This window comes from Thermobia domestica, chromosome 11 (genome assembly GCF_964235325.1).
Source record: "Thermobia domestica chromosome 11, izTheDome1.hap1.1, whole genome shotgun sequence".
Lineage (NCBI taxonomy): Eukaryota > Metazoa > Arthropoda > Insecta > Zygentoma > Lepismatidae > Thermobia > Thermobia domestica.
Window position 1 is genome coordinate 105,079,630 of NC_137464.1, and position 27,199 is coordinate 105,106,828.

The window sequence follows — 27,199 nt, forward strand, 5'->3', positions numbered from 1 at the left end:
CCTGTGTGAACGTAGCCATCTAAAAAAAGCTGAGAAATAGTACTTCGTATACTGAACGTGTGTGCCAAATTTCAAGTTTCTATCTTGAATAGTAAGGGAGGGAGAAATTTTATCAAAATTTCCCACAATGCCCCAAATTACCACAAAACACTATGATCTCAGGGAAAAAAATTCCTGAGACATTCCTAATTACCCTAGAGTCATGTGCCGCCCATATTCTCTTCTGAATAGAACTGCCTTTCAGGCGGTACCATTCACATGTCTCCATCATGTATCTAAGGCGGGAAATTGCAGAAAAAGGGATTTTTTGGTCTAAAGTTCCCTTTTTTCAACTTTTAGCCCCTCTGGACCCCCTGTTTTAACGCAGAAATCTGAAAAAAAAATCCGTTAAATACCACTTGGTGGACTGAATGTTTGTGCACAATTTCAATCTTCTAGGTACAAAAATAGACCCGCCAGAAAAGAAATCAGAAATTTCCCCACGTTACCCTATACAGAAGTATATTTAAAAAAAAAATCACTGAGACGTCCCTAATTACCCTAGAATAATAATTCGACCGTCATTCTCTTCAAAATGGAACTGCCTTTCAGACGGTATGACTCACGTGTCTCCATCATGTATGTGAGTCGGGAAAATGACGAAAAACGGAATTTTGGGGGTAAAAATATCCCTTTTTCACCCCTTTGCCCCTCTGGTTCCCCCCCTGTTTTAGCACTTACATCGGAACAAAAAATCTGGTAAATACTACTCGGTAGACTGAATGTTTGTGCAAAATTTCAATCTTCTACGTAGAAAAATAAGCCCGCCAAAAAATATTGAACATACGCTTAGAAAATGAGAAAAGAAATTTTTGACTTATGACGTCATCACCTCCTATGTCTGGACGCAGGACGGTCTGAAACCATACGTAATGTCTTCTACAAGGCCTCTGGACTTGGAAAACAAAAAAACAAAAAAAAAGAAAAACCGGACGAAAAAGCTCAAATAGAAGAGAAATAACGCAATGTACCATGAAAAATGCGTATGGTACAAATTGTACCATATGATCCGGAAGGGGTTTAAACGTTAATAAATGTTATTGGACTATATTATGTAATGGTTGCGTACATTTAAACGTTGATAAATGTTATTAGAGTATATTGTGTAATGGTTGTGTATATTTAAACCTTAATAAATGTTATTGGACTATATTATGTAATGATTGCGTATATTCAGACGTTGATAAATGTTATTAGAGTTTATTGTGTAATGGTTGTGTATATTTAAACGTTGATAAATCTTATTGGACTATATTATGTAATGATTGCGTACATTTAAACGTTAATAAAGGTTATTGGACTATATTATTTCAAGGTTGCGTACATTTAAACGTTGATAATTGTTATTGGAGTATATTGTGCAATGGTTGTGTATATTTAAACGTTGATAAATGTTATTGGACTATATTATGTAATGGTTGCTACATTTAAACGTTGATAAATGTTATTAGAGTATATTGTGTAATGGTTGTGTATATTTAAACGTTGATAAATGTTATTGGACTATATTATGTAATGATTGTGTATATTTAAACGTTGATAAATGTTATTGGACTATATTATGTAATGATTGCGTATATTTAAAAGTTGATAAAGTTATTTGAATTTATTTGCACAATTACTTTATCAATTAATAGCTTTTTACTAAGACTCGTGTATGATAATACTAAAATAGCGTTTGCAATCTTAGATTTGAGTAAACTAGGGATTCTCACGAGACCCGAAAAATTTCTTGTCTTGTCTCAAAGTTTAAAATGCACTTTTCGGTTCGACTCTCACAAAATTGAGATGGGATGGGAAATTTCTCATCTCGGGAGCAACACTAACCTGAAGTCCTAGTGTCCCCCACGCAATTTATGGAATATGCAGGTCCATCTCTTGCTCTCTTTTATGGTAATAAGATTCAAGATACAACAATTTTTAAACCTGCTCGCAAGTTTATTGTACGGAGTGGAACGCAAGTGACGTGACAAAAACACATTTCAAACTATGAAGTTATTACAAATTGTATCATATAACATTAAGATACCTAACAGAATTTGTTACATCCTTTAATAATTTTCCATTCATTATAAACTTAATTACAAATGAAACAAGGTTTAAATAATTTATGAATCACTTCTTACAGCACATTACTTACTAACCGAATATTATGAAGGTAATCAAGAAAATTCGGTCGCTTTTTCACTCACCACCTTCGAACATCGATATGTCATCAAAGACGTAGCTGGGAGATTAAAAATAGCCCCCACCAAGATCGACGACCCTAAGCCAACTTTCTGGAAGGCCATAGATTCCATCGCGGTAGAACTTCGTGGGTGGTGAAGAGGAGAATATATCAAGTGCAGTTTGCACCTCTACAAGGGGTTTGAACAAGCATCCTCTAAGATGATTATCCAAGGAGTGGAACAGATAATAATCGGATAGTGCAAAGTCCGGGAAGTATGGAGGATGCAATAGTGTTCCCCATCCAAGACGTAGAAAGGTGTCCCGGGTCATCCAAGCCACGTGAGGCTTAGCGTTGTTCTGTAGCAGGAAGATCCCTTTGCGAATCAGAAGTGCTGGCTCCAGAGGTTTTAGTTTTTCTGGAACACGGCTCAACTGCTGACAGTACACGGTTGCATTAATGCTCTGACCAGCTGGTAGCAGTTCCATCAGTCCATCAAATACACAGGAGGACATTATTCTGGTGCAGTGCTGTTTCGACTGTTTTGAAACCGGTTCATGGGATGCTAACTAATGATGATGGCGCTCTGGAGCTTCGTACAGGACCCACTTTTCATCACATGTCAACACCCTATCCAGAAATGGCTCTTTCCTCAGACGAGACAGCAAAGAAACATAGGTGTCTGTTCGCGTTGCCTTCTGGCCCAGAGCCAAATCATGTGGGACCCATTGATCCAACGTGTGTAATGCTTTCCAAGTTGATGGAGATGCTGCCGAATGGTTTCTCCACTCACACCGAATTGTAGTCCGAGTTTCTCACATATCTGGCCACTGTTCGCTTCAATTGCTGCCTGAAGATCTTCGTTTTGTACATGTGTTTGTCTTCCGGCACGTGATGCATCTTCGAGTGTTTCGTCACTGTCCTTAAAAATTGTTGAACTAGTGCTGCACTATCCACGTAGTCACGACACCCTCACCAAACACCAAAGGCCTGGCATATCTTCTTCCCTGTTGCAGCGGATTTTGAGCCCTGTTTGAGCCCTGTCAAGTTATATATATATATATATATATATATATATATATATATATATATATATATATATATATATATATATATATATATATTAATAGAATAGTTAGGATAACTTCACATTTTCTAAAAGTGGTCTAAAAATCAAAATTGAACTGCACAGGGATTCAGGGATTATGTGGTTTGAAAGCACTATATACAGTATGTACTAGATCCTAACATTGAATTTTGTTTTCGAAGTGGTTGGGCCATAGTCGCATATACCCGAAACACAAATTTTTCCCGTATGCCCTTATATCTTAAGCACTAGTCAAGAACTAAATCCCTGTGTAGTTTAATTTTGATTTAAGACCACTTTTAGATAGTATGAAGTTGGCCTAACCATCTTATTAATCTATATATCTCTAGAATGACTTGAGCTCTAATCCTATGGACTTGAGCCCTAATATAGCACCAAATCTTGATATAAAAAATTGAATTTCTTTAATGTGGTTGGGCCAACTTCACGTGACTGAATCCTGGTGAATGCAGCAATAATATGATTTAGCAAAACGTAAAATTTGTAATAACATCTTGTGAAACTTTTGAACAGAACTTTATGCGGCCAGCTATCTTAGCTTAGTTTCTTTTTCACTTAGGAACCTACAGTATTAGTTTTTATGATCAGTTAAACTATTAGTCCTACTATCACGTAAATGCAACACTGTTACATAAAGAGACAAACAAAATGTAAGGTTCTTAAGTAAAAAAAAAATAACCATTCTGCGTCAATATAGTGTTAAAAGATGGCTTCAAAATTAACTTACAGAAACTTTACAAACAAATTTAATAGAGCTCTATATTTGTAATGTAAGATGCTACTTATATGAATTTACCTTAATACATTCTAATAGAAAAATAACAATTGAATGGCCTCTAATGAGCTTTTAATTTGACTTTTTGACGTGTATAAAAGTTTTTGCAGTAGTAATTGTAGTTAAAAGAAATAAAAGAGATGGTGACATTTAATATTACGATTCAGTGGATTTTGTGGAGGTGGTAAATAAAAGTGTCTGACATAATTAGTCTTTTGTGTAGCAGCGAGTTAGTATGGGATTTGTTATGTACGACATCTAATTTGATGTACCTTCAACAAATCTGAAAAAAATCGACCAAAATATCAGGTTATCTAAAATGTGTTGAACATTTTGAGGTCAAAATTAAGAATTTATTGTTATATGAAGATAACATTATAAAAGTGCACCATATACACCATCTTATTCGATGACCTTATCACCATTGAGTGAGTTCTACAGAGATCGGAACTAACGATAGTTGGACAGTGCGAACTCCGGGATATACAGGGAATAAATTAAAACCTTCCACTCAAGTTCTCTAAATTTCTGACGAGTCGTTAAAGATGTATAAGGTCTGCTTTGTATACGACACCCTTTCTTTTGACCAATTTCAGCCCTTTGTTTTGAACTGCTAGGTTTACTTCCACTAGTTGTAGACAGTACTGGTCCGAGTCTATCATTCCGCAACGGCAACTACTCCGTAATTATGATGTCATTCCAATCCCACTAAACGCACAGAATAACCTTCTCGGGGTCAGTGTGGGCTTTGACACAGACTATGGAGCTTCTCCTCGCTTCGAACACGATTTTTCCAGCATTACGTTGTCGTTAAGTTATTCACTTTTTATCACCCGTGATCAACCGCTTTACAAATGGCTCGACTTCGTTACGTTTCAGTAGAGATTCGCAGATAGAAATTCAATGAAGTAAATGTTTTAGAGTCGGATCATGTCGCATACAAACATCGATCTTCTTTTTGTATCCAGCTTTCTTCAAATGATTTACCACTTTGGTGATGGTCATTGGCGACATTATGATTGCTTACATGCCAGTTTTGCTCAACTTTTGCCAAAATATCATCCAGTTTTGCTGTGATTGCTTGCCCATTCTGAGGACCATCTTAGAGATGAAAATTCTCAGAGCAAATGCGACTGATCCTTCATTTAATTTTTGCTTTTGATAACGTATCTTGCCCATAAGTAGCACAGTTTTCCGCACGGAGGGAACAGCATTTATGAATTTTTCGAAATAAAGTTGTAAAATGTAGCGCCGTTTTGCTGAGAGTTCACTCATTTTCGTCCTACACCTAATTATAAGAATTCCAACACTTTATATATATATATATATATATATATATATATATATATATATATATATATATCTTCTATGTTCAACTATTAAATGACTTTAGGCTTGACACGGTTCATATACATTATGATTTGATGTATCACCCTCATCTCGTGCGCAAAAGGCTTAATACATTTTAGATGGTCTAATATAAAGAATTTTCATGTATTAAAGCAGAATGGGCAACTGAAAATTATGTTTCCCCAAATATTATCATGGGTGCAATTTTGCGCCATAAAATCCTTTTATACTAGATCTCGGAATTATAGCATCGGGTGCCCTACATCAGAGGTGAGATAGTAGATCGATGAACATTGACAAGGATTACCATCACCAAGAAATCTAGAACTATTGATCACAAAACTGAATCAACGGCTGGAACGACTTATTTCTTTAATCACAATTGGACGAGAACTACAAAAATCTCAACATCTTTGATCGAACTTCAATTTCAAATCCTCTGATCACAGCCTCCAACGATGTGGCGCTGGATTGGCAACAAATTAGAAGTTAAGGGAAAAAGGTAAAAATTACTGTAATAAAACTTAATAAGAGAGAGTGTGAAAAATTGGAAGGACATATTAAAAGATGTTATTGGAACAAAATTTCCTTCAGGGCAAAACTGAAAATATGGAGCTTGCTTGCGGAAACGGGTTACGACTAGCAAAATGGTCTAACAAGGTACATTTGCGAAGTGTCCCCTCGGGATTCATGTAAAACTGATTTAAATGCAAAGTTCTCCATGGCTCAATGTGTTTTGTACTAATTTTAACGGCCCATATGGGTAATTTGCATATTTATGAGCCTTCATATACCCGGAATTCCATCATACACTACTATAACGCTCGGTCACAAAATTGCTTTTAGTTTCTTTAGATATAACTGAACATGAATGTGGGGATATGCAAAACAAATTGGATCAAGTACTGCTTCTCTGACACGTGTTATCCACACCGACCGCTATTTTGGATGCACCATATTGGATTCAACTTTCGGTTTTTCAAATGGGAATAGGTGCATGTGATACATCAAATTCATATAAAAGTTTCTCGGAAATTCATTGGTGTAGTGAGTTTTGCGGTAGCTTGTACCATTTGCGAGATATTACATGTTAAATCCTTCTAGGCACTTCGTGAATAGACATTGCAGAGTAATATCAGTTACACTTACGTTTTTGATGTTGACAAATCAAAACAATTTCTAATTGGAAAAGTACTGTAGGTGTTAAAAAAAACTCTCTACAACGTTGGTGTCATAACCTTACAACATTTTTGTGAGTGATTGTTATTACTTTCATAAGAAGGAAGTATTGCATTACGAACAAAATGCCTAATCTAAATCTAGATACGACCAGATTTTGGTGAAGATCTACCATATCCTATTTACGGCTGTGTGTCTATATGTATGTAAGTTCAGAAAACATTTCTTCAACAATAAATCACGTAAGAGATCACATATACATACGGGGGCCTGTACAACTTATTTTGATTATTTGACATATGTTCTCAAATACTGCAACTTATTCAACTGAATATTGTAAAAAAAAAAAAAAAAAAAACTTACATGTAACATACTTCTGCTTTGAGTACAAAGTATGTATGTAATAGCAATAATGTGTTTAAATTTAAAGATGAAAACAATTACTGTACATTGTATGAAAATTATTTGAGTCAGTTATTGGTTCGAAACTATTCTCTATTAATAGTCCAATAACGGAAGAGTTTATTGATGAGAATATTAATATACAGTGTTAGCACATGTGATTCATTCGTTTTAAAAAGTGTATATTTTCAAAAGTATTATATGTACATATATGAAAGATATATGAAAAGAACAAGAAACTCACCAAGTTTGTAATGTGTATTGTAGGTGACAGTGCGAGGGGGGCAAGGAGACGGGGACCCCCTCATTGGCACATCCCGCATCACTGGATTGGGAATATTGGTGAGAATGACCTAGCTTTGTTCCTCTGGCTTCCCAGATTTCCTGATTTAACGCCCTGCGACTTTTTGCTGTGGGTATACATTAAGGACATTGTTTACGTACCCCCACTACCACAATCCTTAGTCGAGCTCAAAGAACGTATCAGTGCTGCAGTGCAGACAATTAACACGACTCCGTTGGCATGGGAGACTCGGGTTTCTATTCCCGGCGGAAGCTCATGTGATTCGGATTCCATATTAATCAGTATGTCCACGTCTCATATAGCCTCGCTGCTGAAATGGACGTTAAACTCAAAATCAACTCAAGTCAACTCAATTGACATACTACAAAATATATGCTACAAAATGTATGGAATGAGCTCGAATATCGTCTGGATGTGTGTCGTGTCGCCAAAGGGGCACGTATTGAACATTTGTAGAGGGTGTATAAACTTGGTGAGTTTATGGTTCTTTTCATATATCTTTCATATACTACTTTTCATATAGTACTTTTGAAAATATAGCGTTTTCAAAACGAATGAATCATTTATGCAAACGAATGAATCATTTATGCTAACGAATGAGTCATTTATGCTAACGAATGAATCATTTATATTCCTGTTTTGAGTATGCAATACTGAAATCTTACCAGTAACATTTTGACTCTTCATAATTGACACTTCTTCCATTTTTTTTTTTTTTTTTTACATACGTCAAACTAGGGCTCCCATATTTCTAGACTAAAAGGCCGGAACAACCTATAAGAATTTACAGTATATTTATGTCCTTGTTTCTTGGCTAAAATATAAGAATTAATTAATTAATAGGCCCATACTCAACGAAAATGAGTGAGAAAGAGTAGGTTATTCGTATCAGTGGCGCATCAATGACTAATAAAAGATGTTCGACGAAAATTGGAATATTTTGAATCCCGAACAATTCCTAAAGGAACAAATTATGGGGCTATCTTGGCTAAGCCGGGGCGTCGGGGAAACATACTTTAAACTACTGCCATTGGAACTTAGTATCTGTTAAGCTGCTGGTATAATTTTTTTAAGTACAGGTTTGTAGTATAGTTTTAGTGAAAATGTACAGAATGGATGAAAATGCAGATAACAGTCCTTACCCGTTGAACTTATTCAAGTTATGAATAACTTATCATAATAAATTTGTGATATTTATTTGAATAGGAAATGACTATGCGAGTCGAAGATTTAAATTAATATGGTACCCAATGATTCATATTACAAAATTACATTTTTTGAACATTTACAACAAATGAATATAGTTAATTTCAGAGAAAATATACCATAAAAAAGAAGCGTTCAGAGCACATGGGAATCAAGTCCAATTAGTGAAGTTATGGGGAAAAGAGACTTAAAGTTTTTACAGTATGCTTAAAAACATGGAAAAGTTAACTTTTATTTACATTATAAAAGTTATTTGAAGTTAGCTCTAAGGAGTTTCAGACAGAGATATTAAAGATGAAATATGTCGCACCTCGAATCCAATTCCACCACAAGTTAAAGTTTTACATTGCGAGATATCAGCGTTTGAAAGTTTCAACCCGCTATTAGAAAGCAGAGCGGCAAAAAAAGCACACGTAATTCAAATATGATCTCTCTAAATACTGAGAAGGACTATAGTGACTTTGCATAACATAAGTAGCCCATTCAATGCGTATTATATTAAAAATATCATTTTCAATTGTTTTATTATTATCTTTTAGTTATGGCAGTATTACACTCGAGGTGTGATATCCAAAATGATCTAAAGTGCTCTTGATTCCACTGTGCTCAGAACGCACCAAATACTAATATATAGCCATGACTTAAACATATACATTCAAAGTTACCGCAGTTTAACAAATAAATAGAAAAACTCCATTCTTCATTTTGAAAATACTGAGGATTAGGAAATCCAAGTTAATGCTCTTAGTTAGTACTCATCACTTATAGCTTAAAATGAAACGAATTTATTACACAACAGTGAGAATCTGCAAATATGATGCAAATAAAGGGTGAGTTGAATTTTTCAAAAAATTGCTTTATATCAATGTGAATGGAACTCTAGTCAATACAATATATAATTTTGAAATCTCGAACTAATTATAGTTTTAACCTATGTTTGTGGAATCTTTCCGTTATATAAGGAGAGAATGAATAAATTCTATTGGATATTGAAGTATAAATACTCAGATGTAAACTGTATCCAACGAAATACGAATAAGATTTAAAAAATTTACAACTAAAATAAATTAGAATGGGTGAAAATTCAAATTACCAATTGATATAAATGGGAACACAATTTGCCTAAATGAGAGCCAAGTAAAACCAGGAATAGAAAACTTAGTAAACAATTTGTTTCTTAATCAGACCTCTTCTTGGAAAAGCTATTGTCAACTGAGAAGGATAAGTGAACCCTACGCCGGAATATAAATGTTTATTATATGTTTCGTGTCCAATTCTCCGGAATCGTGTTCGCTGACATCTAGTTTCTAATAGCTTCATCAACGTTTCTACTTTCTTTGAAAAAAAAAAAAAAAATACAGACTTTTTATTCAGTGTATTCTTTGAAAATTCAACCACTTTCTTCTTTCATACCCTCATAATTTGTCCTCTTTCTTGACACCTGAAACAAATAAATTGAAAATGAAATGAGAAGAAATATTTCAGCTTAACGTCCCATGATTATGCCCTTTAGGCTAAGGGAAACGGATGATTAAGGTAAGTGAGTGATAATGGAAGAATTGGTGGAATGAAAAAATGGGAGGAAATGAGAGAAAAATGACGGAACTCGATGTTGTATATTACAAATTTATTTGGGCGGGGATAGAACGACGGACTCCAAGCACCAGAGGTAACCGCTCTACCACTGAGCCATCGTTCCTCCCCTAACAAATAAATTGAACGATAACTGTTGTGGATACGTGTTGACTAGCCCTCTTAAAATATTAACAGAACTTATTGAAAGAGATACTATAAATACGGCGTAACTTCAGATAAAATTAGTCTTTAATTAAGATTCAAATTTAGCACATTTCAAAATGAATCGCTCATTAGAGTCAAATAATAAACCAAACTGTTGTAAGTTGAGCGTCGCTTACCTGAAGTTTGTAACGTAATTTAGTAAGACAACACACATAAGTTATCATTGAAACATCCATTAGGAATTTGGAAACAAAAGGAAACTACTCATGTTGTCTTTCAGTACCGTAGAAGTATTATTCCACTGTTTTATTGAACTGCTGTATTCCTGGACCAATTTTACGAAATTTACCGGGTCAATTGGAGAATTTATTTAAGTTTTTGAGGAAGAATATAGTGAAAGTTAGATATGCAGATTAGCAAAAGTTAAGAAAGTGGTTGTATTTGTTGGTTATTTTTGATGTTGTAAGCGGCACTGTATGTGGAGGCGGACGGACTATTTCGCGGAGAGGTATACTTGTTTTACTATACGGATCAGTTGATTGTAAAAAAAAAAAAAAAAAAAAAAAAAAAAAAAAAAAAAAGAAAGAAAGAAAAAAAGAAAAAGAAAAAAGAAAAAAGAACAAGTCTTTAATTTGCCCATTTCATGTCAAGAACAAAACAACCCAACCAACCCCTGCGGGGCTACTAACCCGTTCCTACTACTCCTACTCCAGCTACTACTACTACTGCTACTCCTACTACTACTACTACTTATACTGTGGATCCGTATAGTAAAACTGCACGCCTAATAACGTAATCTAACGTAAGTTAATGTAATCCAACCAAATATAACCGAATGCAGTATATTTTGCTACTTTTTTTTCGATTTTCTAATTGGTCCGGCGATACAGCAGTAATGCCCAAATTGCAAAGCATCTTGAAAGTCTCAGGTTTAAGAAAATGATAGGTGGCAATTAATTATGTTTTCTTTATGTTTGTAAAATCTATATTTCGTTTTCACATATTGTTACGTAGGGTGGAAAAATTTGTTTTTTTTAAAAAGAAACAGTAGATTTTATTTTTTTCTTAAATATGATCGTGACCTAAGTCAAACTACAATGAAGTTTGAAAATGGTTTCTTATAGCTTCGAATTGGAAGAAAATAATTAACAGTCATAAGGAGTATGTTAAATTTAATTTTGGTAAGTATCTTCTAGTATACTAAAAACTTGAGGCAAGTTCTACTTAGGCACAAGTAACGAATTATTTTTGAATTGTCGGCAAATAGGATCTTTATAGTATTATATATTAGGAATAAATATTTTATTTATTCTAACTTGGAGCACCGAACCTTTTGGCCCTCTGTACACTAGAAGTTAAAATCGCGCTACCTCTAATTCTTTACTTTTCCTAATAATAAATACCAAAGCACGTTCATGGAGAAGCGATAGCTCAGAGGTAGAGCGTTCATTTGTGGTGTGTGGGGTCCGTGGTTCGATTCCCGCTCAAGCCAAGTGAACTTTGTCGTGAACAAACACCGTGTGCGTGGGTTTTCTCGGTGTTCTCCCGTATCCTCCCACTTTCTTCATTTCACTCAGATCTCATCATCACCGTCTCCTTTAGCCCAGCTGGCATAACCTTCGGACGATAAAACAAAGATTTTATGTCATTTCATTTCAAAGCATGTTCATGATCAGTATTATCACTTTCCACATTCAAAAAATTAAATGAAAATAATAGTTTAGTTCCAAAATAGTAACGTGCTTACAAATCTCTCCATAGAGCTCCCAAATAGCTAAGCGATTAAAGTACGCGTCTTTGGTGTAGGAGACCCGGATTCGGTTACCGGAATCCCACGTAGTTCGGATTGCACATTAAGCTGTTGGTCGACCTCACACATAGCCTCGCTGCTGAAAGAGACGCTAAACTGAAATCAAATCAAATTAAAAACACATTTTCCATCTAAATGAACGATCTTGCACAACCATAATACGTCGTATAAAACAGTAACAAATAAAAAGAAGTCACAGCAGATATTAGTAGTTTTGATGGTCGAAACTGGAGACCGATTAAACAAATAAATAGCTCACAAGATTCTATAGACTTCTGTATATCTTCCAGCAGATTCTTTTAAGAACAAAGTAAAAGAATAGCTATTTATAAGGAGAGATCTGTTGTGGCTGTCTCGTCTCGAAAATATGGGTCCTATCGTGAAAGCTATGTTTCGTCCCGAAAAACTTGTCTGTTTCTCCTGGAAAAGCCCTTGCTCGTCTCGAATCTCGTCATGAAGACTCTGTCTCGTCTTGTTTCGTGCTAAACCCTATTCTGAGAAGCACTATTAACGTTCAAAATCTTCTACAAATAAAAGACAACATAATGCATATTTATGGCTTGTAAATTTATTCTATGGTATTCCCGTCGCCTATGTAGCCTACAGCTCAAACAGCAAAGATATAAACAAATATAATTTTATACTCCTAATACCTGTTGTCGACATGACATGGCCACTTCACAACATCTGCCCACTTACATTTTGATATCCTTTTTCAAATAATGTTATCCTTTCTGCCATCGTCAAGGCTCCTTTTCTAGGACAACTTTGCTAAAACTAAAATACAGTGCGTTTCTAAAATACCCGATTTTCAACTTAAGAATATTACAAATAATTACAAATTCTTAACAATTAAATTTTTATAACATGAAATATTTACATGTGACTACAGTTTTTTCTTACATAATGATACTACTTTGCACTGCTCGGCATGGTTTTTTCGAAAAGGAGTGCGGTTTGCCAAAAAACTCCTTTATATCTTTACTCTGACCATGTGACCGGGAGACACAAAATTTCAGGAACTATTTGATGGATCACCATCAAATTGGCCAGGATATGAGGTAATCCATCCAGATGATCTGAAGAATGGACAATCAAAAATCGTTCTCCATGTATTCAAATGGATGTAATTATGAACATCATTCTTGCTTGCCCACCTACCCGCAATGTTGTTGAAATTAACGGATTTCTACAATGTTCATGATGCAAAATACTGATATGTCCAGGGAATACAATGTTAAAATGAAATTAATCAACTTCCAGCCAAATTCTTTCATGTGGGACTGTGACACTGCTATTTATTTTGCTGTAATATTCTTTCATACTAATGTCATACTAATGTATTATAAAGAATAATGAAAGCAACTGAAACGTTTTCCTAATGAATAGGTCATAAATAATAAAATGGAATTGTCAATTACAAGCATTTCGTTCATTTATTGGATGCAAGTAATCGTACTTTTCTTTGGGGCCGCGGTGGCTCAGTGGTAGAGCGTTCACCTCTGGTGCTTGGGGTCCCGGGTTCGATCCCAGCCCCCGCCAAGTGAACTTTATGGTGGACAAACACCGTGTGCGTGGGTTTTCTCGGGGTTCTCCCATTTTCTTCATTCCACCATTTCATTCATTACTCATCATCACCGTCTCCTTTAGCCTAACCGGCATAACCGTTGCATTTAAAACTCAAAGCTTTCATTTCATTTTATTTTTCGTACTTTTTTTTTGTATGTACGACGATGCATTTTGAAAAGTGCTCCATAACTAGCATTCTCTCAAAATCGTGTTCGCGGATAAAATTGTCATTCAACTTTATTAACTTTGGCTCGAAGTTTCGAAGGGATTCTAAGTAAATCTCACAAAATTTTATTCTTAACGTTTGAAATGAAATTTTGTGTAAGAAATAATACAGATGTAATGATGTCTTAAAATAACAAGTATTCTTTCCTTACTGTCAATACAGATCAAACACGTTTGTTGAGGGGAAATCTTACGACTTGTAGTTAAAGAGATTGGCTTACCAAAAATTCCTTTTTTGTGTTTACTCTGTCTGTCCGTGTGTCCGTTCGGGAGACACAAAATCTCAAGAATTTCTAGATATATTACCATTAACTTTGGCCATAATTTCGAGGGCCAAAAGTTTAGGAATCGAGTTCGTTAATGGAGGTGATTGATATTCAAACCGGAAGTGGTAGAAACCAACCACTTCCGGTTTAAACGTTGATCATTATAGAGCAAAGAGATAGTCAAAAATACTGAGAAACTATTTCCTGCATTACTTCTCCATCCTGAACTATATTGAAACCGGAAATGATAGAAATTCACTTCAACTTCAGTTTTAATATTGATCTACATAAAATAAAAATGGTTAGAGAAAATGAGAGGATCGTTTTTGTCTCTCGTACTGTTTGCCATACATTTTCTTATACTGACCCTAAACACCACAAAATAATTTGAAAATCAGTTTTCAAAAGATTATAAAATAAATAAATAAATCAAACAATTTTCAACCGTTTTTGCAACCAAGGACTACACTATTTTCTTGACTAACTTTTGACCTCTCTCAACACATTACGTGTGTTCGATTCGAATAACTTAGTGTTATGTTTGCTTGTGAGCAGGCGCATACCCAGAAATGTATGTTCGGAAGGGTCCAAACTTTGGGGAAAGGGGTCCAATACTATAAGCCTACTACATCTATGAAGTATTGAACAGTTATTATTCTGCACCCGAAAAGACGATAAGTAATTGTAAAATACTTCTACTTATATTTTCAGAACAAAGAAGTGATAGAACTAGATTCTTTTTATTAAAAAAAAGAGCAGATGAAGTGTAATATCAAATTATCAAGCTACATCAATCATTTTCCTGTTAAACAAGTATAGTCTTATTAAGAAAGTGTACAAATGTACGAGTATATTGAGTTTGGAAGATTAGGGGAGTTTAGACCTGGCGGATGTCCCCTATGGGTGCACCTGCTTGTGATTATTGTCAAGAATGGTGGTTGGGGGTCATTTCGTCCAAAGATATTTCGAACGAAATGTTCTTTTGGACGAAATGTTCTTTGGACCAAATGTCTTTGAACGAAATGTGATCTGGACCAATTGTCTTTTAGACGAAATATCTTTTAGACCAATTGTCTTTTGGATGAAATGTCCTTTGGATCAAATGTCCCTGAACCAAATGTCTTTGGACTAAACGTTTCTGGACGAAAGATCTTTGAAAGAAAATGGTGGTCACCAAGACTGGTATATGCATTATTGCCTGTTAATATAGAATATTTAAGGAGTACATGAGAGAAATTTATTACAAGGATCTAATGAGATCATTGTATAAAGTGTTTCTTTAATTACATGAAAGAAAATTTAAAATATTGGAATTGTTTTCAGGTATATTGGAAACTAAATTGATTATTTAGCTTGGTTACTGTGTCAAAGTGAATAACACAGTATTATTACCTACACTGTGCAAATATCATCATATTTCCTTGTATTTCAAGCAAATACGTATTTATCTTCTATTTTTCACATAATTTCCTTTGTTTTGTTAGAGTTTCAACGTACGTAAATACAGGAAAAAAATCAGTCTGATTTTAATTACTTCTAACCATAGCAGACCGAAAATTTACTTTATAAATTGCATGCATACGGTATCTGATATTTTGCATCTATTAAAAAGGTAAAATATTTATCAACGTCAGGATATATAATATTTATTTGAATCTTGTATTTTCGTTGTATCAAGGTAAATGTTTAAATAAAGTTATGGCCAATTGTTTTCCAGATTTTTTTTCATTTCTAGGAGAGTCAGTCAAACAAGCTTATGCTTAAGGAATATTTAAGTAAATATTTTCGATAGATGTATTTCCCGTTAACAAATTTGTTAAAAACATTTGTCCGAGAACGAGAACTAGGGATGTGGGAAAGATTCTTTTAATCTTCATTTTACTGCAGTTAACATTTAAAATTAGAACCGCTGTGGTTTACTACAACTACCTGATGAAGTATAGAGAAACAACGCAGAATAACGCGCACAGACAGATAACATGGCTCAGAAAGATGAGAGAAATGGAAAATAGCGTGAAAGTTATTTTGTTGGTTGATTATAGTCTAGCATCTGTTTTCACAACCAGGGTTGTATACGAGACGTGGATCTATAGTTTAAAGTTGAATACAAACTACTATGATGCATTCACATTTCAAGACTCTCTTAACCAGGAATCGAACCTGGTAATTCGAATGGGGTTTCCTGTGACCCACAGTGCAATAATAGTATTTGGGTTATGTGGGCGAAGCCATTTTTTCACCTGAGTACACTGAGAAAAAAGTCGTATGTGGCGTACTTAAAATCGTATGTTACATTTGTAAATCCTGTTGTTTTTGGACTTAACGTACATCAAACGTATAACTGAAAACGTATGTTTTATAATACCTTCTGTATTGGTGTTCCATCTACACGTACTTTCCGTATGAAACAATATAGGTGATCAGGATCTCACATACAAATGGACGTATACAACACATAACTGACGAAGGTAGCATACATATATGTATGTAATATAAGGAAGACTGTTAGATATCAGACATCCTGCAACGGTATGATGTAACATTTAAGAGCAGTCCCTATGTAGCAGACGGATAACGTATGCTGCGTACTGATGTCAATAGTAAGCAAGAGGATTCCGTATATTTGTACAATATACCGTTGTCCGGAGAACGGATTTTTCTCAGTGTACCTGGTGCAGTGTCCATGGTTTCTGGGTCAGGGTCAATGACCTAGGGGTAACTAGGATCACCCCTTCTAAGTTTTTGAATGCCATCCTCATAGAAGTCTGCCACCTAATTTGACAACTGTCCCTTCCTTTACCAAATCACACTACTCATGATTTTCTGGGATGAAATTGCTTACTTGAACTTCACTTTCTTGGATGATTTTGAATATCATCATTTCATAGATTGTTGCTTCATTTCCGGTGTAACGTAAGCCACCCATGTTTCATCGTCTGCGACAGTTTTGCTTACAAAACCATCACTTTACTCAGTGTACCGCTCAAGGCAAATCAATGTAATACTGAGTAAACGATCGGTTTTATAAACCTTAGTAAACATTTCCAGTGCCCAGCGGGAGCACAACTTTTGATATTTTAAGCATTGAGTCACAATTTCATAGAGAACACTTATGAAAGTTCAGTAAACTTGTGAGATAACGACGAATTCATAAAATAGGTTTGTGATCTTTCACGCTTCCGTCAACTTTCTTCTCAAAGTCTTCTGGGAGGCAGAAAAGAGAGGCTTAAGTGCGTTGACGGTATGTCTCAATCACAAGTTCGGATGAGTGTGAGTTACGAGGCTTTGAGTTTGAGATTCACAACTACATTGTAGAGCGAGGGAGCTAGATCTAGTAAACAGGGAGGATCTCATATAAAAGTTCAAATCATAGCTCACCCATTTTTTCTTCAGCAACACTGCTTTTACTCTGCTCTGGAGTGAGTAAACGCTGCGCACGTCTTGCGCAAAGTTTTTCATGTGCAATTCATGAAGTAAAGTCGCTCAATTGAGATGATTATGGCTTCTGCTAATTCGCACACTTTCACTTGTCTATCAGCTAAAAGTAAATCATGGACGGGTGATTGGGTTCCTGTCTGTTTCGCCGATTCCTGTTTCACCGAATGCCTTAAGCTATGAATGGATAGTCGGCCATGTTCGGAGAAACAGGAATTCCTGTTTTGCTGAACCATGTTTGGACGAAAACTATTTAAAAGAAAACTTTACTTACAGAAAGGGATTTTCCCATCTAATTCTTCATTTTCTTATAGTTAGTTTGTACAATGTTGCCAATTTTCATGAAAAGCCATGCATACCGTCGTCGAGCGATACATTCCACTTAGATGTTGTTAAGTACAGAATATTATTTCTTCTTTGTTAGAAACTTTTAAATTAAAGACGCTACTTCGCGATTCTACTTCTTATTAAGTTTCAAACAGAAGCTTATAATTAAAGTTTTAAATTTGTTTTTAATTTTCCTGACTTCCCAATCCTCAAGGAATTTCTGTGACTGTACATTTGTTATTTGTTTATACAGATTTATGGCCATTACCAATATCTACGCCCTTAAGTTCGTCATGTATGAGGCATGATGCCCCTCTGCGAGCACACTACCAGGTGAAGGAGAATGGAAGAAGGAAATGGGGAGGGAAGGAAGCGTCCTGGAACATGTATGTAGTAGCCTCCCGGCATTTGCCTGGTATGAATGAGGAAAACCTAGCAAATACCTCACTCAGGGTGGCTGGCCTGAAAAAGCTGATACACGTTTTGGACCAAGTGACTCCACCGGGAATCGAATCCGTAAGGGAATACACTTAACAACTAAAGGAACATTATTGCTACTATTTAAGTAGATGCCATTTAAAAATCATTTCATTTCTCTGTTAGTAATCGAAAATTGCTTATACATCACTTTTCTCCATCATGCAACAGGAATATTATTTTTAAGAGATGTGAAACCCCACACAACATATTCTATCTTCAAAGTACTTTAACCATCTCCTTTATACAATTCATTCATTTTTGTATAAATGATCCTTATATATATGAGTTGTTTTTTTTATCTTAAGTTTCTGTTCTTAGTTTCTGGGAGAAATATTTGTTACATATTTTTATTCTATTAAACTGTCATTAAAAACAAGATTAAGTAAAAAATTATCAATAGTAAGTATATTTTTCTGGCTACGTCACCACACTGAGAATAGTATTATGCATTAGAAAAAGTATCCATTTCATTCTTTTGTGATTCATTTTGTGCCCTTGCAGAACCTTGAATGCTCAATTCTCGTGGCCGGTAATCATTAGATTAATAATAATAATAATAATAATAATAATAATAATAATAATAATAATAATAATAATAATAATAATAATAATAATAATAATAATAATATTAAGAAGAAGAAGAAGAAGAAATTATCAAGGAAGTACCGAAATTATATCGAATAATTTCCCTCCATTATTCCATCTCTCCCTGGCCGTCTTAAATACGGTTAACGAGGGATAACAATTAATCAAAAATTATTACCTTTAATTTAGAAATTTTGATGAAAAGAAAAATATATTTTCTGCTCTTAACACTAAATCGAGTGCTTTGTTCCATAATGAGCCTAACTCTCCATGAAAATTGGCAACACTGCACAAATCAAGCTACAAAAAATTTTAGACACTGTGCGAAAAATCTCTTTCTGTGTATAAATTCTCTTTAACTGGTTTTCGGCCAAACTGGAATTCCTGATTCACCGAATATGGCCTACTGCTCAGGTGTACGATAATTTAGTAACCAAAAGCATTCGGCGAAAGAGGAAGGCACATCATGGTCATTCAGTGGCGTATTTAGGAGGGTGGCTTCCGGGCTTAAGCCCCCCCCCGAAATCTTACTTAGTATAGTAAAGTAAATGAAGTATCTTGCAGAATTTTCACATTTCCAGGCAAAGCCCCTCCCGAAACAAAATCGTAAATACGCCACTGTGGTCATTGATGATTTGATATCTCCAGGAGGTGGTGCACATAAAGTCTAGCAGTTTCAAGCAAAGACACGAGTTACCATTATAGGAAAATTTTCTCGTTAGTTTCCTTCGCTCGTTTTTCTTTCCAGGATAAAAAATAAAGAATTAAAATTACACCACGAATTCCAATTGTATCCATTTTTTTTTTTCACTTTTACTCGAAACATTTCTGTTTGAGAAACTGCCGAACAATGAATTACAGTCGGAATGACTTGTGACCACAAATTATTTACTTATAGAAAGGAAGCTTTATGGTCATAGCGCCATTTATTGGTGTGCGAACTAAGTTACTTATCAAACCGTCCTTGTAAACACTCAAAAATCATCGTATATACTCAAGCATGTATACACAAAAATCATGCTTGAAATAAAAGGAAATGAAACTGAGTAGGTGGACCGCCCCATTGACGAAATTCTGCGTTCGTGATTTGTTTCAATTGCAATATATTCTAAGAAGTGAAGTTGGGATAACTCTGAAATTAACAGTAAAGATACAAGAAAATATATGACGAAATGAATTTTAAAAAAAAGAAGAAGAAGTTATTTGAATAAAAGGGAAAATGCGCCTCTAATATAACATCCAATGATATCTGACAGCGAACAATTACAATGGGAGTCTTGGAGACTAGTAATATAGTACAGAGAACCTTTTCACAACATAATTTGCTTTAATTATAGAACACTTTTATTAGTAACCGTATCCTATTAGCGAAATATATAAGAATTGTTAAGTACACAACCAGCCAGGAATCCTATTCGAACACAACAGAGTAGCAATCACTTAACTCTCAAGGCACGAAGATTTACGGATTAGCCGGGGCTAATGTAAAAAATGTTTTAATGTGCCTTTAATAGGAGAAAAGCTGATTTTTGTAATGTAATGTAACCTTTGTAAATCAAGACCGTTTAGTTTATCTCCCTGGATGGGCTTCTGCTTCAGCGAAGCATGTCATGTTCATTAACTTAATATAACATATGAGAGATTACCCACTCGTTCAAAAAACTTTGTTTGTTCCTCATTTCTCTCTCTCTCTCTCTCTCTCTCTCTTTTAGTTTCGAGTCAGTGTGTTTTATATATTTTGTACATGAGCAAACTCTTTAATGCAAACCTCCAGTAAAGTCTACAAACAAGTGCACCGTTAAGGCAACCTTTTTTTTTTTTTTTTTTTTGTACCAATAACTAAGTCAACTAAATGATTTACAGGGTGTTACTCAAATGATGTTCAATATTCAAGATAACCTATATAGCTACGAGGATCAAGAGGAAATAGTTCATTTGGCAGGAATAGTCTGTTTTCTTTCTGATGACAAGAAAACGTACACAATAGAAAATGAAATCTTTAAGTTTTACGTCCAACGGTTATACCGGTTAGGCTAAAGGAGACGGTGATGATGAGAGATGAGTGAAATGGTGGAATGAAGAAAGCGGGAGGAAACGGGAGAACCCCGAGAAAACACACGAGCACGGTGTTTGTCTACCACAAAGTCCATACGGCGCGGGCTGGGATCGTACACAATAGAATATGTGCTCTATTTTCGATTTTTCTGTATCTGATGCATTCTATTTCAAATTTCAATAAACTTTCTCGATCCAATTTCTTAAATAAAATCATATTATATTGCAATTGTTACTCAAACATTTATTTATGAATTGCAAACAAAATCATAATATTTGTTCGAAGCGTTAAACGTTGTGGACCTTTTCATGAGAAATGACAAATGCCGTATATCTTTAGGGTTATATATTAAACATTTGTGGATGAACAAAACAGATGTTTCATATTTGAGGAAGTTATAAAAAGAATAGTTCTTGTGGATATTTTCGTAAGCAGTTATTTACGCAACATGATAGTGTAAATATTGAAATTGAAAAAAAAAACTCATGAGTCCTTTTTGAGAAAATAATTCGAAAAAATTCAATCCCACAAGAGAAAACTACTTTCGTTATTTTTTTTAAAAAAAAGAGAAACTACTCATGTATTGCTATCAATAGCATTAGTGAAATATGAACAAAATTGCCTGAGTTATTTTTGAAAATAAAATCGTACAGAAAGAATCAACTTTTCAAAAATAAACCACCACTTCTCAAGTTTTCCTAGAAAAAAGACTTATCCCATATATACTTGTAATTGAAATCTTCCCTAGTAGCAGAGACAGCTTGCAAACCGCTTGCTGTAAGCTTGAATTGCAAGTCGACCAAGTTTGCGTCCAGTTTGATTGGAAAACGTGCAAGTATGCCGCAAGCTAGATTACAGTAACAAAGTTACATAGAGGCAACCTTGCATTCACTGTTCCACTTAAGTTTGACGCAAGCGTATTACAAGTCAAGTCAAGTGAATAGTCAATGAAAGGCCAGTAATACTATGACGCTATTCGAAGGGTCTAAAGCATCGCTTGCAAGTACAGCAAGAGGCAGATTGTATGAAAGCATGCGTTTCTAGTGCAAGCGTAGAAACCCAAAAGCCAAACACGCGCCAACTTGCCGAAAGCTTTCTTGCTACTGGGGTTGTTTTATGAACCATAAACAAAATAATTAAAGGCATTTTCGGGAAAATTGCAAATTTTGATTTTTTCCCCATTCAGTAAACTATCCTTATTTTTGGGTAGGAAAAAATTCCAGAAACCCACATAAAGAAACTTATAGAGAAAAAACCTTAATTTTAAAATTTGGTTTCGATATGATAAATGGTATATAACCTTTGGGTGAGTGAACATATTTACATCGAGATGACCGGACAGACGGACGGACGGACGAATAGACCGACAGACATTCCCCCCCCCAAAAAAAAAAACCTCTTTTTCCACATGTATGAACTATGAAACATGTAAATCCATTGAAATTTCGAATTCGATTTTTTTTTCTCCATGATCACTGTACCTCATTCTCGCTTAACGTCATTCCAAAGCAAAAAAATGAGAAGAAATATTTAATTTAATGTCCCACTTTTGTGCCCTTCAGACTAAAGGAGAGGGGTGTTCCATGAAGAGGCTAGCATGATGAGAATGTGAAAGAAAGCGGGAGAACTCCGAGAGAAAACATAGAAGGGATGTTTATCATAACTTCGCTTAGTCTGGGATCGAACCAGGGATCCCTGGCACAAGAAGTGAGTGTTCTAGAAGAAAAAAAAAATATGACTATTTTGTCTTTCTGACACTTGTGATTACTACAATATTCTACAGAGACAAAACACAGGAACATCGAAAACGTACATGCTCTTTCAAGAGGACTCGAACCCTTGATGATGGGTCTCGCCTCAGACTATACAAGTACCCAACAACAGCTTCACTGTGCCACTATGAACAACCCATTCTAAAGCCCCATTTGGAAAATTCATTTTTTAAATTTTTTATTACACGTATTTTTTCTGATATGCTATTGGAGAAATGAACACAATATTCACAGAATAATTTGAAAATATGATAAAGTATGCTTCAGTTTTCTCGTGTGCCTCCGATATAATGTTAAGTTATAAACGAATATTTTTCTCGGGAAACGTTCTCTGTTATTTCTCTCTTATTAGGAATATTCCAGAAAAAGACTTCTGTAGAAGTAACGCTACTTTATTAAAATTCAAATGAAGCATAACTCGTACCTTTGATTTAAGTAGGGCTTGGGTTATAAGCGTCTTAATATATACGATTTCGCCTGAAATATGGCAGAATAATGAGATGCTTAAATGCACTTTCTTTTTGCCAAACCAATTGCGGTCGAGCTGTCAAAATTTTCATGAGCACTTATTTTAACACTTTTAATACAATAAAAGAATGAAAATTTACTTTATTTCTCCGCCCCATGAGAATTTTTGCTTATTAGTTGAACTTACTGAAAGGCAAAAGTTGTTCGGGTCATATAGTGTTTAAATGTATCATTCCCAAATTATTCATCTTTCAAGCGTATACAAATCCAAATTATCTTCTATGTTGAAGATCTTAAATCGACTTACTCGTTAATATTAAGAGTCTTCATCCCGGCGAAATTAAAATACCACTAATTTTACAGAAATTATGTGATATCTTCAAATAGATAAAAGATAATCGAAATGTGGAACAAGTGCGCCCTAGACAATATTATTTTACATGAGAAACCGTTATCACGACTCACTTATCTGCTTTCGATTTCGAGCCATTTTGAAAAACGGCATTTATTTTCGCGTTTCTAAACAGCTGAAAACGGAAAGCCACTAGGTGACTTGTGATAACGGTTTCTCACGCAAAATAATATTGTCTAGGGCGCTCTTGTTCCATAATTTAATTATCTTTTATCTATTTGATACATAATTTCTGTAAAATTAGCGGTATTTTAATTTCGCCGGGATGAAGAAAGACTCCTAATGAAAAGTCAAAATAGGATATATAATAAAGATATTCCAAATGCAATTTCAAATAATATTCTATTTCTAAAATGTGGTTAGATCTATGCCACGGGGTTCTATCTAATAATTCATGTGTTTTGAAAAGAAAGTTGTTCAGTTTAACGTCCCGCGACTACGCCCTTGCAGCTAAGAGAGACGATGATTAAAGGAAGTGAATAATGATGGATGGATTGGTGGAACGAGAAAGTGGAAGAAAACGTTAATACCCGAGAAAACCCTCGGATACGATTATGTTCATCACAAACTTACTTGGTCGGGAATCGAACCGTGGCTCCCATGTGATTTGAAGTATTACTGTTAGTGGTATTACTAAAAACTAGAAAAATATATATAAAGAAAAAACTACAAAGTTTGTGCTCCTTCCACATCCTTATTATGAAAGCAAGACGCCTCGGTATTATAGGGAGACTCCCAAGAGTTCGCAGTCAGATTAATAATTTTTACTAGTTGGCGCTACCTCCTACCTGATGCAGTAAGACATCTCTAGCATGGTTGGTAACTTGGACAGCCAAAGACTCATTGGAACAACTAGTGTTTTTAATTAATTTAATCTCTACCAGTAAATTAGTGAGTGAGCAAATGTGAACTACTAAAAAGACATGTGAAAACTATTTTTTAAAAATGTCACAGCATACTCGAAAATTCAGCTTCTAAGGGAATAAGGAGGGATACTATGACCTTGAGGGGAGTCTTCTGAAATATTTTGTTCTGGAGCCAAAAGAACTGTGATGGGTTTCACCGGGGTGTCATTTCTGGTATTTAACCGAAATGCCTCAGGCACCACAGATTTGAAGAACACAGGTTTTACTCTAAGGACTTTTTTATTATTATAATACGTACAGTATTTATTAATTAGCAATAGGTCTGTCCATAACAAGTAATTTAACTAAAATAGGTTCAATATATAAGATTTGGGTTTATTTTACGATAGGGACAGCACCGAGACAGAGTGTCTCGGTCTTCTCTCATCTCTCGATGAGATACATACTCTACATACCAAGACTTATGCGAGAGCGGACTGAGACCAAGACATACACTTGTATTTCGAGACGATACCAAGACAAGACCAAAGTCTCGATCTCGTTTCAAATATAAACCAAAATTACTAAAATTACAGTTTTTACTCACAATTCGTTATACGTTATGTTCTATGTAAGATAGTGGAATTAACGTTCTTGGATGATCGCAGTGTAGGCGTATACATGAGACATGGGGGGAGGGATGGCGAAACTTCCATTGATCACTTGGTCCTAAGAACATCGAATATGTTTTAAATAGCATATAATTTAGAGTTGGGATTTAATATGCTTTATTTTCTTTCCAGTCATTTCAATGATTCAAAAGAAATATTATGAGAAATATATTGCCAAATATTATGAAACTTAATTCTATAAAACTTAATTTTATAAAACAAACATATGAGGCATTCGAAATAGAATGGAATCAAGTTACAGTTTCGGCGTTATGAATAAAAGAGACATAATGTTTGTACGGAACGCTTAAGTTTGTGCTACAGTTTAAGAAATGACCAAAACTTAGTTACCATATGCACTGAACTCCTCATACTAGGTTGTAACTTCCCAACACTATTTTCTCACACAGATTAGGAATTATTTTGGGAAATTCGTTTAAAAAATTTTTTGTTGTTTTACAACAACTGCTAGTATAAGTGATGGAACATTCTAACGTTATGAAACTGAGTATAAAATATTTAGATTGAGAGATACTCAGAGCTTAAATTCGAGAATAGGAGAGTACAAGGAGGAAAACCTTAAAATTAGCCTAGATAATTGGCTAGAATTATCAATTCAGCTCCGAGCCTATATATGACGTGGATCTAACATTTAAGGAGGAATACAAATTATCGTAATGCGTCATTTTTTAATGTTCTCCCATTGCTAATCGTTCTCAGAATGAGGTGCACCAAAGGCGCGTGCGCTAGCCAATAGACCATAAAGTATGTGAAGAATTGTAGTTCATTGATTAGAATTTAGAGTCCCTTTTCTATAACAAGGAAGTTTAATACAAAAATTATTGTTTAAAATGGGATATTAATTATTCGGGTTTCATCTAAAACTTGATACACCTAATACAGATTGAACCAATGAACACACGCATGGAAAGCACAACCATTTGCAATTTAGCTATAGAGTACTTGACATACAATAGTTCTAGTCAAGAATTTAATAGATAAAATAAATAGAGGAAACGTTAAATTTTATTATGATTTTACTTACTTTTAATTTTACACAATTGATTGCGAGACTATCGAGATTACACCAGGACGAGATCAAGATTTGACCCTTAAGATCGAGACCGAGTCTAGTATATCTTGACCGAAAAAAATGAAAATGAAATGAAATCTTTAAGTTTTATGTCCCACGGTTATGCCGGTTAGGCTAAAGGAGTCGGTGATGATGAGAGATGAGTGAAATGGTGGAATGAAGAAAGTGAGAGGAAACGGGAGAACCCCGAGAAAACCCACGAGCACGGTGTTTGTCCACCACAAAGTTCACTTGGCGGGGACTGGGATCGACCCCGGGACCCGAAGCACCAGAGGTGAACGCTCTACCACTGAACCACCGCGCCCCCTATATCTTGACCGAGACGAGACCGAGACCGATACGACGATTTCAACTCGAGACCGAAACTGAGACCACTGTTTGTTGAGTGAGACAACACCGAGACTGTATCAAGTCTCGTCTCGTTACCATTCCTAGTTTGGATGTCAGGTTAAAGATTTATGTGTATTTAGGTGCACGGAATTAAGTTGTTCGAGCTCTTAAGATCTTACATAATCTGATACCAGATCGGAGTGACCAAAATTGGTCTCTATCCTTAAGTTTTCGAACATCTTATGTTAGTATTTGCTTTAGTTTACGGTGTTTAACTTTTTAAAGTTGATTAAGACGTAGGTTTGAGGCTATATTCAAATTCAACGTTGATATTTATGGATTACCTGGAGGCTTTTGTAGATACAATTAAAAAGAAACAAACTTCTCCTTTAATGCCTTATTATTATTCCCTTTATTTATTTGGTCCTTATTTGTATGGTTATATGTTCCTAATTTAATTGTCATAGCGTCTCTTTTTTCTTTTTCTCTTTTCAGATTTATCATATTCACTATACCAACTATGAGTAGCTAGAGGTTCTAGGAGTAGGCAGCAGTTGTTCAATATTCAAGTTGGTGGAAATCATA

At 35.0% G+C, this 27,199-nt stretch overlaps 1 long non-coding RNA gene across 2 annotated transcripts in view; it reads right to left on the minus strand.

Moving 5' to 3' along the window:
* LOC145664343 (uncharacterized) overlaps positions 1-27,199 on the minus strand; it is a 345,141-nt gene that overhangs the window by 145,909 nt on the left and 172,033 nt on the right. Inside the window, exon 3 of one of the 2 annotated variants that reach the window (XR_014127411.1) lies at positions 8,565-9,971. The exons of the other annotated variant lie outside the window; for it this stretch is intronic. This is a non-coding gene — a long non-coding RNA (uncharacterized LOC145664343). Of the gene's footprint in view, positions 1-8,564; positions 9,972-27,199 lie in introns of those variants that run through there. 2 annotated transcript variants of the gene reach the window in all.